Genomic DNA, 16,027 nt, shown 5'->3' with positions numbered 1-16,027 from the left:
GCGCTACTGAGACTCCTTGAACTACAATTGAACTACAATAAATCTCATTCATTTATACCCTATGTATTATCCAGGCAAGGAAGTGACAGAGCATTTGTCATTCCTAAGAAACATTTCCTGGAGCTGTAAATTGAGTGTCTTGGATAATCCATAAGTGCTGTACAGTGGTGGCTGGTAGCACTTTAAATGGGGAGGACACGGATCATAGTAATGGATGAAAAGGAATGAATGTATTTTGTTTGATACCATTCCGTTCACTCCATTCCAGACATTATTATGAGGTGTCCTCCTCTCACCAGCCTCCTCTGGTGCTGTTTCACCACCAGCCTGCCTGGCCCCAGTGGACACTGCGTTATATCATCTCCAGTTCTACATGTTAAATCATTACCACTAGTTGTATAACCCTTTAAAGAGGTTTATGCCGTGAGTGGACAAGATCAGAGAATTAACCATACCTAGAAATCAAATGACCCACAGAGGTTAGATGGGGGGCAGAGTGATACAATTACAGAGACGTTGAGACTTTGATTTTCAAGTCTCATGTGTATTCCAAGCAGAACTGTTGACGTTGAAGGAAGGAGAGGGTTCTGTCCTAATCTCTATCTTGTAGGGAATATCTTATTTCCCTAGAGAGAGGATGCGTCCCAAATGACACCCTATAAGCCCTGGTTAACAGAAGTGCACTAAAGGAATAGGGTGCCATTTGGGATGCAAATTGTATCTTTGAGGAAAATCTTCTTTCCCTAGAGAGAGAATCCCACAGGCCATGTGTTGACCAGCCCACACAAGACATCCTGTACCCGGACTAGAGCCAGGGTGTATTTCCTGGAGAAAATATGTTTTTATTTTCTAATCTTTTTATATACATGTACACCTTTGACCTTGGACCTTAGTGTTGTGCTACTGCTTTCTCACTCTGCCTGTACTGTCTCTTTATTGTGGAATACATTTCACTCAGAATGTATATTCTGAAGTATTACATTATTGGATGGGAGTACAACTGATTGATTAGCAGCAGCTACTACAGGTGAAAGTACAATCACCTCACTGGCTGATCTAACATTTGATAGATGGTTTAGAAGCCCCCCCGAATACGCCATACTGCAAAAGAGCATGACGGAACAGAGATTCCCACGGAACGGAAGGAATTCACTTATCCTATTATGGATAAAACAAAACAACGCCATGCATCACCTTCAGGAGAATAGATTGATGTTTACACGAGTGGTAGGAGTGCTGCAGCCAATCAGTGGCCTGGATTTCTCCCCGCATTTCTTTCTGGGAGGCGAACAGCAAGACAGGCATTTGAGATTCTATATAGCGGGAGAATATAGTGTTGGCAACGCTCTTTCAACCTCCAACATTCCTCGACATGCAGTTATGATTTTGTGGAATTGACAACAAAGAACAGTGGATTGGAGAAGGATTGAGATATCAGGTAAATGGGTTATTTTACAGAGGTGGTCAAATATTTTTGGCAAAAGAACAGCTATTGATGTTGACAGGTTATTTGTTTTGGTGTTCGTTTATTTTGACACTGACACAGTCCGGTTCAATGCCTTTTTATAAATATGCAACTTGATAGCTACAAATGTAAATGTATTTCAATATTTCATTGCACTAAATGATGTTGTGCATTATATGCAGGAAGTCGCTTGATTGTCAAATATGCTTTCGTTTTTCCCTCATTTGAAAGCACTGGTCTTTTACGCCGTTTGGTTCTGGAATTATGCCTTGCATAACGGTGTATCGTTTACTGAATTGTAGACGCTGTCAATGGTGTATACGCATATTCAATGTATTGCCAGGTATTGCGTTATGCACTGGCAAGTGGCAATAGAAGAGCGGCGACTGCAGCCTGTGCATGGTCACAATAACAATGGTCACGTGCCACTGTGGACTATTCCAGAGACCACTACTGGAGCATGCATTTCTGCACATTTGCAAGTTTATGTAACCAGTCTCGCGCATGAAACACGCTCATACTGCATTACACAACTTCCGTACTGTCAACTTAAACAAAACCATAGTATAGTCTATGTCGTTTGTTCTCCCGACATTTTACATGTGTTGTTGTTACCTTCTCCCTACTACCTCAAGGTCCGTGATGACATAGGAGATCCTCTTGAAACTGTAGGACAGATCGTTTGTATCGAACCCTGCGCTGCCTTCTAATGCATGATTATTACATCATGTCGCCTGGACAGCCTAGAAGGAAAATAGTTGAAGGAAGCCTTTTTGGAATTATAATATTATCATACATACAAACTACCGTAAGGATGCATGACGCCCATTTACCCAGTTCTCTTCCTTATTCTGTTTCTGTACTCTTTAGGCGTACGTCGATTTTATTGCGTCAAAGATTCTACCTATATCTTGTAACATGATGATGATATGGTAGTGTGGCTGATGGTATGGTCATGTATGTTAATGGAAATGACAGATGCTTGGCAGGCAGCACTACACGTGTTGTTCTTACATACAGTATCTAGTGTTTCACAGTCAAGAGAGTTAAATGAGAGCATTTGCCAATCAGTCTTTGCTTTTGTCGGACTCAAGCATTATATAAGTAAATGTAACAGTACAAATTTAAACCGTCCCCTCGCCCATACCCGGGCGCGAACCAGGGACCTTCTATTAAAACGTTGACCAAATTGCAAACGTAGGTCAGATTCTACAAATAAATGGCCCAGTATTTTGTTCATAGCACTTCTGATGTACATGTGCGTTAGCCTTGTTTATCGCCATATGTTGTATTAGGTACGCACGAGGAGAGAATGCAGTCATCCACTGACTATGCCCCAGATTTCTCTCTTGGCTCTAGGTTGCAGTGCACTCTGGTCCCGAGAACCTCTGGGTCCAGTCATAAACGATTACCGTCACGATGTAAATTAGTCTGTTTTGTTGTTCCATTCGTTCATATTCAGGACAGTGTGGTGTTATGAAAGGTTATGTTTTTGGTAAAAAGCCACCTTATGAAAGTGTGTTGTCTGCATGGTCAGTGAAAAAAGCCAAAGAGGTGGTCTAGTAGTCAAAGCTTAAAGCCTCCTCCTCAGGAGCACATGTACGATGTACCGCTGTCAACATGGGTTTGAATCCGGACGACTGCTCTTTAAGCCGGCTCTCTCCTACCTTTCACCACTATCCAACGTGGAAAAAAACTCCCCACTCTTTTTCCCAACAAAAATGTTTTTAAAAAGCCAGATATATTCAGCTCTTGTAGTCCTCTTAAATCATTCAGGTAATTGTTGGTGTCACTGATGATGAGTAATTAGAGGACGCTGTCTGTTTCTAATCAGCCCGCTACATTTAGAAATGTTTTAGTTTTTTAAATGTTAAACTTTGCCTCTCCCAGCCGAGTGATATCAATGAAAACACGTGGTTCCAGTTTCCACAATTGACTGGTGTGTACAGTAGAATGTCAAAGGGAACCCACTTTGTTCTGCATTCCTGTTGAAGTTCAACACCTTCCACTCAGTGCTGTCGGATGAACACATCCCAAATGGCACCCTATTCCCTATATAGTGCACTACTCTTGACCAGAGCCCATGTCGTGTACTGCATAGGGAATAAGGTAGCATTTGAGCCACAGCCCCAGACCTCTCTCCGTGACAGACAGGACCACTGCTGCTCTCATTGGGATCATTCGGCCAATGGGGTTGAATAAGGATCCTCTCTTTCATTACTCTGCCTTGTATCTTAATATGGCTTGTTGTTATGACCACAATAAGAACTGAGCAGAGATATAGTGTGACATATTGTTTCTGAAGCACAATACATTTGTGTCTAACACCAGAGGGGGGGATGGAGGGAGAGAGGGATGGAGATGTAACAGTATAACTTTACACCGTCCCCTCGCCCATACCCGGGCACGAACCATCTGCACACATCAACAACAGTCACCCACGAAGCATCGTTACCCATCGCTCCACAAAAGCCGCGGCCCTTGCAGAGCAAGGGGAACAACTACTTCAAGGTCTCAGAGCAAGTGACGTCACCGATTGAAACGCTATTTAGCGCGCACCACCGCTAACTAAGCTAGCTGTTTCACATCCGTTACAGAGACACACAAACTCTAGTGATGGGGGAAGAAATCAATAGTTACACTTCGCAATATTATTCTTAGACGATATTATATCGATATTTGACTCCAAGTATCGATTTGTAAAACATATTTACTTTAGTTTAGAACTGTAGGTTGCGTTAGCTAGCGCTAGTCAGCTGTACCTGAGCCAAAACTCCAGTATTTTTACTCTTATAGCTTGTTCTCCATCTTCTTCTTAAATAGTGAACATGTTTTCAGCACTTTAATTTCCCTAACTGATCAAAACTACTTTTCTCATGGCTCTCTCTTGTCTCTCTGCAGCAGAGATGCAGTGAGGGGGAAAAGTATTTGATCCCCTGCTGATTTTGTAGGTTTGCCCACTGACAAAGAAATGATCAGTCTATAATTTTAATGGTAGGTTTATTTGAACAGTGAGAGACAGAATAACAACAAAGAAATCCAGAAAAACGCATGTTATAAATTGATTTGCATTTTCATGAGGGAAATAAGTATTTGACGCCCTCTCAATCAGAAAGATTTCTGGCTCCCAGGTGTCTTTTATACAGGTAACGAGCTGAGATTAGGAGCACACTCTTAAAGGGAGTGCTCCTAATCTCAGTTTGTTACCTGTATGACAGACACCTGTCCACAGAAACAATCAATCAATCAGATTCCAAACTCTCCACCATGGTCAAGACCAAAGAGCTCTCCAAGGATGTCAGGGGATTGTAGACCTAGACAAGGCTGGAATGGGCTACAAGACCATCGCCAAGCAGCTTGGTGAGAAGGTGACAACAGTTGGTGCGATTATTCGCAAATGGAAGAAACACAAAAGAAATGTAAAGAGGAGTGGGACAAAATCCCTCCTGAGATGTGTGCAAACCTGGTGGCCAACTACAAGAAACGTCTGACCTCTGTGATTGCCAACAAGGGTTTTGCCACCAAGTACTAAGTCATGTTTTGCAAAGGGGTCAAATACTTATTTCCCTCATTAAAATGCAAATCAATTTATAACATTTTTGACATGTTTTTCTGGATTTTTTTGTTGTTATTCTGTCTCTCTTTTTAAATAAACCTACCATTAAAATTATAGACTGATCATTTCTTTGTCAGTGGGCAAACGTACAAAATCAGCAGGGGATCAAATACTTTTTTCCCTCACTGTATGGTGAGCAATATGTTTGGAACATCAAATCGCAGTATAGAATCCCAATATGTTATGTAATCATGAGAATGCAGTCGGCACCTAAGTATGGTGATAAAATCATATTGTGAGGTCCCTGGCATTTCCCCAGCCCTAACAAACTGCAGCAAGAGACACAGACCAACAACAGTGAGTGACTTCAGACCCATGGGGCAGTAGGGTGATGGTGTAATGCACTCTGGGATAGCTGGATGGATGGAGGGGAGGGGGTTTATGCGCCTAAATATTTTGATGTGTGACCTGGAATTTTAATTTAGGAAAATGAAGGATTCTAGTTTTATTACATCATATTTGTGTGAGCATACATTTAGGTTGCACACATGCTCCTTGTAAAAAAGGTTAGTGTAGAGCCCTGGGCAAGACTGGGTGACTAAGAGTGTCACCATGGTAGACAGACTACTTGGATGTGGTAGAGAGGTTTGGTAGAGCTGTATACACAGGGAAGAGTTGGTCTGACTGGTGGACTCGGTTCAGTGATTAGTGGTACAATGGCGGACTGGGACCCAGATCGATATTGCTTTATGTATGGGATTGGCAGTGCTAGTTAGAGCTGGGACCAGGCTACCCCATAATGATCTGGGACCAGGCTACTGTAACGGATGTGAAATGGCTAGCTAGTTAGCGGTGTTCGCGCTAAATAGCGTTTCAATCGGTGACGTCACTTGCTCCGAGTCCTTGAAATAGTAGTTCCCCTTGCTCTGCAAGGGCCGCGGCTTTTGTGAAGCGATGGGTAACGATGCTTCGTGGGTGACTGTTGTTGATGTGTGCAGAGGGTCCCTGGTTCGCGCCCGGGTATGAGCGAGGGGACGGTCTAAAGTTATACTGTTACATTGATGCTGTTGACCCGGATCACTGGTGGTATAGAACTGGGTATAGAACTGGGTAGACTAGGGGTCATAGTGGTATAGAACTGGGTAGACTAGGGGTCATGATGGTATAGAACTGGGTAGACTAGGGGTCATAGTGGTATAGAACTGGGTAGACTAGGGGTCATAGTGGTATAGAACTGGGTAGACTAGGGGTCATAGTGGTATAGAACTGGGTAGACTAGGGGTCATGATGGTATAGAACTGGGTAGACTAGGGGTCATGGTGGTATAGAACTGGGTAGACTAGGGGTCATGATGGTATAGAACTGGGTAGACTAGGGGTCATGATAGTATAGAACTGGGTATAGAACTGGGTATAGAACTGGGTAGACTAGGGGTCATGATGGTATAGAACTGGGTAGACTAGGGGTCATGGTGGTATAGAACTGGGTATAGAACTGGGTAGACTAGGGGTCATGATGGTATAGAACTGGGTAGACTAGGGCTCATGGTGGCATTGTACCACACATTCTGTTCTGATTGGCTGACAAGGCCACATTCAAGAGCAGTTGGCTGGGACTGATCTAGATGGAGAGCAGATGGGTTCACCACGGCATGCCCAGTGACACAAACACACATACAGGCACTCATACGAATGCTTGAATGAACGAACACACGAGTGCTCGCTCACAAGCAAACATGTACTCATTCATTCACTCACTCACTCACTCACACACACACACACACACACACACACACACACACACACACACACACACACACACACCTCAAGTTGTTAAGTGTGTGGTATTCTCATCATTTTTACGATTGGCTGTCTGCTTATTGTCTTGTGCTGACTATTCCCCCTCTCTGAAGAACAGATAGAATGTTCTTACCATGGCGTGTTGTGTTGCTATAAATACCAGAGTTCAAAATGGGCCCATTTCTATAGTAAAGCAGTCATCTGTGAGCAGCAATGCATGGCCAGAAGGAGAGTATATGTAAGCAGGCCGTCATCCAGTACAGGTTTATCTCTTGAGATCTGGACTTAACCAAATGGCTTTTGTCCTTTGTAGTGGGACAGGAAACAGGCCTAAGACAGTCTGTAGTACGGTCTTCTCTCTGTCTATCTGGCCAATGTGTCAGCACGGACTATACTCCACACTGTTGGGGGTTACTATGCCCAGTGCCTGGTTAATGCCATGGTAATTAACCTTTCATATGCATATGAGATCCAAGCCACACCAACTGTCATTTCTGACAGTTATAATTGATGTAATATATTCATCACTGTAATCCACTCATCATCAATCACATGATCATCCAATCATGTTTACTAAAATGTAAGGTAATAATTTATTCTGTATTCATGGACTAAATGAGACCTAAACCTGCAATATGTTCCTTTTTTTTTTTGTTGACCTGACCAAATTCACATAGAAATGTGTGCTATAGATCTGTCATGCTTATTGAAAGCAAGTCTAATACGCGGTAGATTTGTTCTATGTGAGCTTCACCTTCTTAACTTTTAGTTTTTGCGTCTTTTACTTTGGGTTTTGTACACCAGTTTCAAACAGCTGAAAATACAATATTTTTGCTTATTGAAAATACATTTCACAGTGGTTTAGATGTTACAATGATTCTCTACACTAGCTTGTTTTGCCACATAAACTGAAATTAGGTGAGCTATTAGAATTGTAGCAACCAGGAAATGGCAGAGCGGTTTGTGCATATTGCACCTTCAATAGACACAATGCTTGGAAACACTCCCCATGTAAAAGTACTAACATAGTTTCTCTGCTTATATTTTCCACACCATCCAGTCTTAATTGTTAACATGAGGGTTTTGTTGACTGAATTAACTCTTGGGTGTGTTTCCCCAATGGCACCCTATTCCCTACATAGTGCACTACTTTAGACCAGAATCCAATAAGTAGTGCACTATATAGGGTGTCAGTTGGGATGCATCCTCTCTCGCTAGCCTCTCTATTATCCTTAGTCTTGAACGTGATGGGTTTTTGAGGAGTCTGGCTGTATAGAGACTGGCAGTTGAACACTTGAGACTTCACTGTCTATAAGACTAGAGAGTGAAAAGACTCCTTTGTTCCAGATGGATTCTGCTGTAGTCATCAGGGCACACAGGGTGTCACAGAGCACTCTATCGTAGGGATGAGGGTGTCACAGAGCACTCTATCGTAGGGATGAGGGTGTCACAGAGCACTCTATCGTAGGGATGAGGGTGTCACAGAGCACTCTATCGTAGAGATGAGGGTGTCACAGAACACTCTATCGTAGGGATGAGGGTGTCACAGAGCACTCTATCGTAGAGATGAGGGTGTCACAGAGCACTCTATCATAGAGATGAGGGTGTCACAGAGCACTCTATCGTAGAGATGAGGGTGTCACAGAGCACTCTATCGTAGAGATGAGGGTGTCACAGAGCACTCTATCGTAGAGATGAGGGTGTCACAGAGCACTCTATCATAGAGATGAGGGTGTCACAGAGCACTCTATCGTAGAGATGAGGGTGTCACAGAGCACTCTATCATAGAGATGAGGGTGTCACAGAGCACTCTATCGTAGAGATGAGGGTGTCACAGAGCACTCTATCGTAGAGATGAGGGTGTCACAGAGCACTCTATCGTAGAGATGAGGGTGTCACAGAGCACTCTATCATAGAGATGAGGGTGTCACAGAGCACTCTATCGTAGAGATGAGGGTGTCACAGAGCACTCTATCGTAGAGATGAGGGTGTCACAGAGCACTCTATCATAGAGATGAGGGTGTCACGGTAAATAAACAGCCTAAAGGCTTCCCCAAACACCAGTATGTGCACAGAGGGAAGCCAAGTCTGTCTGTCAGTACATGTAGATGGTTCCAGAGAAATTGGAGTGAATTTGCTGGGAAAGTCTTGTTTGGCAGGATGCAAGCTGAAACAATATTGTGTGAAAGTTTCACATAGATCATCCAAGGTCCTGTACCACCGGTAGCTGGAATGTTGTGATATCAAATCACATTTGATTGGTCATATACACATATTTAGCAGATGTTATTGCGGGTGTAGCGAAATGCTTGGTCATATCACTGTTTTTATTCATTTGCGGAAGAGAGAAGCTGTTAAACTCTATGTGTTCTCTATCACACAGTTGTTTGTTTATTGCTGAAGTTGGGAGTTCAGTAGTTGAATGGTCGGTCACTAGATCTGTTTAGGTTTCAAGGGTAACTGTTTAAATACTTACCAAGTTAGAGCTATAACAGTTAACTTAACAAGTCCCAAAAGTCACCCTATTCCATATATAGTGTACTACTTTTCACCAGGGCCCTATATAGTGCACTACTTTAGACCAGAGCTGTATTGGCCCTAGTCAACACTAAGTCATGCACTATATAGGGAATAGGGTGGAATTTGGGATACTGTATTGGCCAGAGTCCTGGATGACCCATGCCACCACCTCAACCCCCCTAACACCAACGGTAGCACCCAGCGACGTCACCCACCATGTGTGTGTGTGTGTGAAGAGATGGCCATGGGACTCAGAACCAGACAGAGCTGTCACAGTGCTGTCACAATGGCTCCCCAGTGTCCCTCCATCTCAATGACATGATTGATAGACATTAATAAGGGCTTGTTTACCCTGTAAGAATGGACCTGTGAAACATAATGCCTTTACTCAGGGTCCATCTGGGCTTTTCTGTACTTACAGTTCATTTTGTGTGGTTGATTTGTAGCTGTGTCTTGTCAACAAAACCCCTGTTCTGCCACCCACGGGGCCGTACCACCCATGTAGTGCTGAAGGGAGCTGGGGGTGCATTGAATGACAGCAACTATCCAGTCTTCACTCCTGTATATTTTAGAGAATCAGAGTGACAGTTGAAATCAGTTGGAGAAGAAGTTTAAGACTGAAATGTTCTGGAATATAAAAGTTGTCTGTCCGTATTCCGGACCTCTAGAGAGATATCAGAACTGCTCTCTGGGAGCAGTCAGAACTGACACGCTGCGTGTGTCGGAGGGGAGGGGGGGCTCTTTGCCGTGGCAACACGGGTTCTGCGAGGCTGCTGAGTGGTTACTGTAGTTCACCATGGGAACGACTTGGTGAGCACAGTCCTTATTTACTTCGGTAGAACAACGTTATCAGTAAGTCATCAGTATCTTCCTAAAACACATCTGATACCTGTCATTGGTTACGCTTTTAAAATCTACACGAGGTATTTAAATGAGACTTGTAAACATGGAATAAAATACCTGTGTGTGTCTTTATTAATGTAGATGTGATCTGTGATCCAGGAGTGTTTTATGCCTTGTTTATCTGAATGCTGCTTGTCTTGCTGTGTGTAGACACAAATGGTGATGACTATGATGTGTTTGAAGAGGGCTCCTGCTCCTCAGACTGACTGAAAGCATCTGGAAGAGGGAGGTTGTGTCCCAAACGGCACCCTGTTCTATATAGTGCATTACTTTTGGGACGTAGCCAGAGAAAGACTGTTGTAAAACAGGTCCTTAACAGGAGAGGGGCTCGGCTATAGCCAGCCTTTAAAAGGGAAGGCAGTCAGGTTTTATCAGTTGGGTTGAAGAAATGAGAAACAGGAGGTAAGACAGCTGTGGCAGGACATGACTTTGTTGTCTGTTAGGGTTTTAACTATAATACTGAACAATACGGTATGTATTTATTTTTAATCTAAACTGTAAGTATTTAGGTTAAAAGGTGTTATTCGTATTGACATGCTATTACTAGTTTAGTGCTTTGGATTTGGTGCCAAGTACATCATGAAATATGTCTTCATCCCAAATGGCACCCTATTCTCTAAATAGTGCACTACTTTTGACCAGAGCCTTATGGGTAAGTAGTACCCTATATAGGGAATAGGGTGCTGGTTGGGACGTGGTTGTTATCACTGGATGGGTCATAAATATGAGGACAGTAGAAGAAGGGTGATTAATGAGTCTGAAGGCCTCACAATGTGAAAGTAGGAGCACTCACAGTCCCGGACTTTGCACTTAGTTTTCAGACTTTGATGAACAATGGACTATCACTTTGTCCACTTTCGTTCTTGTTCACACACCCACACACACACACACACACACACACACACACACACACACACAGAGAGAGAAAGACATCACTCACTTACAATGTCCATTGAATCTTTTTCACAGTACAAAGAAACTAAGAGAGTCACCTACTCCAAGCAGTGTAGAGGGGGAAACCAACTACTGCAGCGCCATGGCTGACCCAATAAAGCTGGCTGAACTAAGGTAAGTAGTAACGAATGTCTCTGAATATGCTGTTGTATCAACATCAATGCCCAACATTTCTTCAAGCATTCTGCCTCTCTCTAAACTGTTCTATGACCTCAGGATCACAGTGAAACACAGCGGTTTGAAACAGTAGAAATACTGGCTGTGTGTGTGTGTGTGTGTGTGTGTGTGTGTGTGTGTGTGTGTGTGTGTGTGTGTGTGTGTGTGTCGGCCTGACTGACTGTCCGTCTGCTCTCCTGGCACAACCATGGCTCTTCTCTTGAATACCAGAGATCTATTAATAACCATCACCTCCATGCCAGAACACTTACGACATCTGCCCATTCACAGTCAACCTGGGCTCACACCACTGACAACTAGCTGAGCTAAAGCTCTGCCTCCAGCCTCCAGCTAGCACACTGAGTTAGCAGTGAGTGAGAGAGAACCAGAGCCAATGAAACAAGCCTTGTGTTAGAAACAGTGTGTTTTCACAGGGGAACAAGAGGACTCAAGTCAAACCCCTACGGCTGTCTGTACAGCTGTCCTAACATTGTCCCCAGGCTAAGCCCTTGTCCAAAATGGGACCCTATTTTCTACATAGTTCATGACCCGTAGGGTCTGATGAACAAGATTAGATCTGACCCTACAGTCATCTCTTTCACCTACAGTCAACTCCTTCACCTACAGTCATCTCCTTCACCTACAGTCATCTCCTTCGCCTACAGTCATCTCCTTCGCCTACAGTCATCTCCTTCACCTACAGTCATCTCCTTCACCTACAATCATCTCATTCACCTACAGTCATCTCCTTCACCCATTGTCATCTCCTTGACCTACAGTCATCTCCTTGACCTACAGTCATCTCCTTGACCTACAGTCATCTCCTTGACCTACAATCATCTCCTTGACCTACAGTCATCTCCTTGACCTACAGTCATCTCCTTGACCTACAGTCATCTCCTTGACCTACAGTCATCTCCTTCGCCTACAGTCATCTCTTTCACCTACAGTCAACTCCTTCACCTACAGTCACCTCCTTCGCCTACAGTCACCTCCTTCACCTACAGTCATCTCCTTCACCTACAGTCACCTCCTTCGCCTACAGTCACCTCCTTCACCTACAGTCACCTCCTTCGCCTACAGTCACCTCCTTCACCTACAGTCATCTCCTTCACCTACAGTCATCTCCTTCACCTACAGTCATCTCTTTGACCTACAGTCATCTCCTTGACCTACAGTCATCTCCTTGACCTACAGTCATCTCCTTGACCTACAGTCATCTCCTTCACCTACAGTCACCTCCTTCACCTACAGTCATCTCCTTCACCTACAGTCATCTCCTTCATCTCTATCACTGCTAAAGTGAAAGTCATCCTCTCTTGGGGAATGCTGCTTTTTAGTTAGCTTTGCGACAGTATCAAAAAGGAATTTCGGATTGTTCTTATTTTCCTCAATTAAGTTGGAAAAATAGGATGATCGAGCAGCAGCAAGGGCTCTTCGGTACTGCACGGTACTGTCTTTCCAAGCTAGTCGGAAGACTTCCAGTTTGGTGTGGCGCCATTTCCGTTCCAATTTTCTGGAAGCTTGCTTCAGAGCTCTGGTATTTTCTGTGTACCAGGGAGCTAGTTTCTTATGAGAAATGTTTTTTGTTTTTAGGGGTGCAACTGCATCTAGGGTATTGCGCAAGGTTAAATTGAGTTCCTCAGTTAGGTGGTTAACTGATTTTTGTCCTCTGGCGTCCTTGGGTAGACAGAGGGAATCTGGAAGGACATCAAGGAATCTTTGTGCTGTCTGTGAATTTATAGTACGACTTTTGATGATCCTTGGTTGGGGTCTGAGCAGATTATTTGTTGCAATTGCAAACGTAATAAAATGGTGGTCCGATAGTCCAGGATTATGAGGAAAAACATTAAGATCCACAACATTTATTCCATGGGACAAAACTAGGTCCAGCGTATGACTGTGACAGTGAGTGGGTCCAGAGACATGTTGGACAAAACCCACTGAGTCGATGATGGCTCCGAAAGCCTTTTGGAGTGGGTCTGTGGACTTTTCCATGTGAATATTAAAGTCACCAAAGATTAGAATATTATCTGCTATGACTACAAGGTCCGATAGGAATTCAGGGAACTCAGTGAGGAACGCTGTATATGGCCCAGGAGGCCTGTAAACAGTAGCTATAAAAAGTGATTGAGTAGGCTGCATAGATTTCATGACTAGAAGCTCAAAAGACGAAAACGTCATTTTTTTTTTTGTAAATTGAAATTTGCTATCGTAAATTATCCTAGTGAGATTGCTAAGGCGAACACCGCCATGTTTAGTTTTGCCCAACCTAGGTCGAGGCACAGACACGGTCTCAATGGTGATAGCTGAGCTGACTACACTGACTGTGCTAGTGGCAGACTCCACTATGCTGGCAGGCTGACTAACAGCCTGCTGCCTGGCCTGCACCCTATTTCATTGTGGAGCTAGAGGAGTTAGAGCCCTGTCTATGTTGGTAGATAAAATGAGAGCACCCCTCCAGCTAGGATGGAGTCCGTCACTCCTCAGCAGGTCAGGCTTGGTCCTGTTTGTGGGTGAGTCCCAGAAAGAGGGCCAATTATCTACAAATTCTATCTTTTGGCAGTCATCTCCTTCGCCTACAGTCACCTCCTTCGCCTACCGTCACCTCCTTCACCTACAGTCATCTCCTTCACCTACAGTCATCTCCTTCACCTACAGTCATCTCCTTCACCTACAGTCATCTCCTTCACCTACAGTCATCTCCTTCTCCTACAGTCATCTCCTTCACCTACAGTCATCTCCTTCACCTACAGTCACCTCCTTCGCCTACAGTCATCTCCTTCTCCTACAGTCATCTCCTTGACCTACAGTCACCTCCTTCACCTACAGTCATCTCCTTCACCTACAGTCATCTCCTTCGCCTACAGTCATCTCCTTGACCTACAGTCATCTCCTTGACCTACAGTCATCTCCTTGACCTACAGTCATCTCCTTGACCTACAGTCATCTCCTTGACCTACCGTCATCTCCTTCTCCTACAGTCATCTCCTTGACCTACAGTCATCTCCTTGACCTACAGTCATCTCATTGACCTACAGTCATCTCCTTCGCCTACAGTCATCTCCTTCGCCTACAGTCAACTCCTTCACCTACAGTCATCTCCTTCACCTACAGTCATCTCCTTCACCTACAGTCATCTCCTTCACCCATTGTCATCTCCTTCACCTACAGTCATCTCCTTCGCCTACAGTCATCTCCTTCGCCTACAGTCATCTCCTTCACCTACAGTCATCTCCTTCACCTACAGTCATCTCCTTCACCTACAGTCATCTCCTTCGCCTACAGTCATCTCCTTCGCCTACAGTCATCTCCTTCACCTACAGTCATCTCCTTCACCTACAGTCATCTCCTTCACCTACAGTCATCTCCTTCACCTACAATCATCTCATTCACCTACAGTCATCTCCTTCACCCATTGTCATCTCCTTGACCTACAGTCATCTCCTTGACCTACAGTCATCTCCTTGACCTACAATCATCTCCTTGACCTACAATCATCTCCTTGACCTACAGTCATCTCCTTGACCTACAGTCATCTCCTTGACCTACAGTCATCTCCTTGACCTACAGTCATCTCCTTCGCCTACAGTCATCTCCTTGACCTACAGTCATCTCCTTGACCTACAGTCATCTCTTTGACCTACAGTCATCTCTTTGACCTACAGTCATCTCCTTGACCTACAGTCATCTCCTTGACCTACAGTCATCTCCTTGACCTACAGTCATCTCCTTGACCTACTGTCATCTCCTTCACCTACAGTCATCTCCTTCACCCATTGTCGTCTCCTTCACCTACAGTCATCTCCTTCGCCTACAGTCATCTCCTTCGCCTACAGTCATCTCCTTCACCTACAGTCATCTCCTTCACCTACAATCATCTCATTCACCTACAGTCATCTCCTTCACCTACAGTCATCTCCTTCGCCTACAGTCATCTCCTTGACCTACAGTCATCTCTTTCACCTACAGTCATCTCTTTGACCTACAGTCATCTCTTTGACCTACAGTCATCTCCTTGACCTACAGTCATCTCCTTGACCTACAGTCATCTCCTTGACCTACAGTCATCTCCTTGACCTACAGTCATCTCCTTGACCTACCGTCATCTCCTTCTCCTACAGTCATCTCCTTGACCTACAGTCATCTCCTTGACCTACAGTCATCTCATTGACCTACAGTCATCTCCTTCGCCTACAGTCATCTCCTTCGCCTACAGTCATCTCCTTCACCTACAGTCATCTCCTTCACCTACAGTCATCTCCTTCACCTACAGTCATCTCCTTCACCCATTGTCGTCTCCTTCACCTACAGTCATCTCCTTCGCCTACAGTCATCTCCTTCGCCTACAGTCATCTCCTTCACCTACAGTCATCTCCTTCACCTACAGTCATCTCCTTCACCTACAGTCATCTCCTTCGCCTACAGTCATCTCCTTCGCCTACAGTCATCTCCTTCACCTACAGTCATCTCCTTCACCTACAGTCATCTCCTTCACCTACAATCATCTCATTCACCTACAGTCATCTCCTTCACCCATTGTCATCTCCTTGACCTACAGTCATCTCCTTGACCTACAGTCATCTCCTTGACCTACAATCATCTCCTTGACCTACAATCATCTCCTTGACCTACAGTCATCTCCTTGACCTACAGTCATCTCCTTGACCTACA

The sequence above is a fragment of the Oncorhynchus clarkii genome, chromosome 3 (genome assembly GCF_045791955.1).
Source record: "Oncorhynchus clarkii lewisi isolate Uvic-CL-2024 chromosome 3, UVic_Ocla_1.0, whole genome shotgun sequence".
Taxonomy (NCBI): Eukaryota; Metazoa; Chordata; class Actinopteri; order Salmoniformes; family Salmonidae; genus Oncorhynchus; species Oncorhynchus clarkii.
This window is presented reverse-complemented; position numbering follows the sequence as displayed.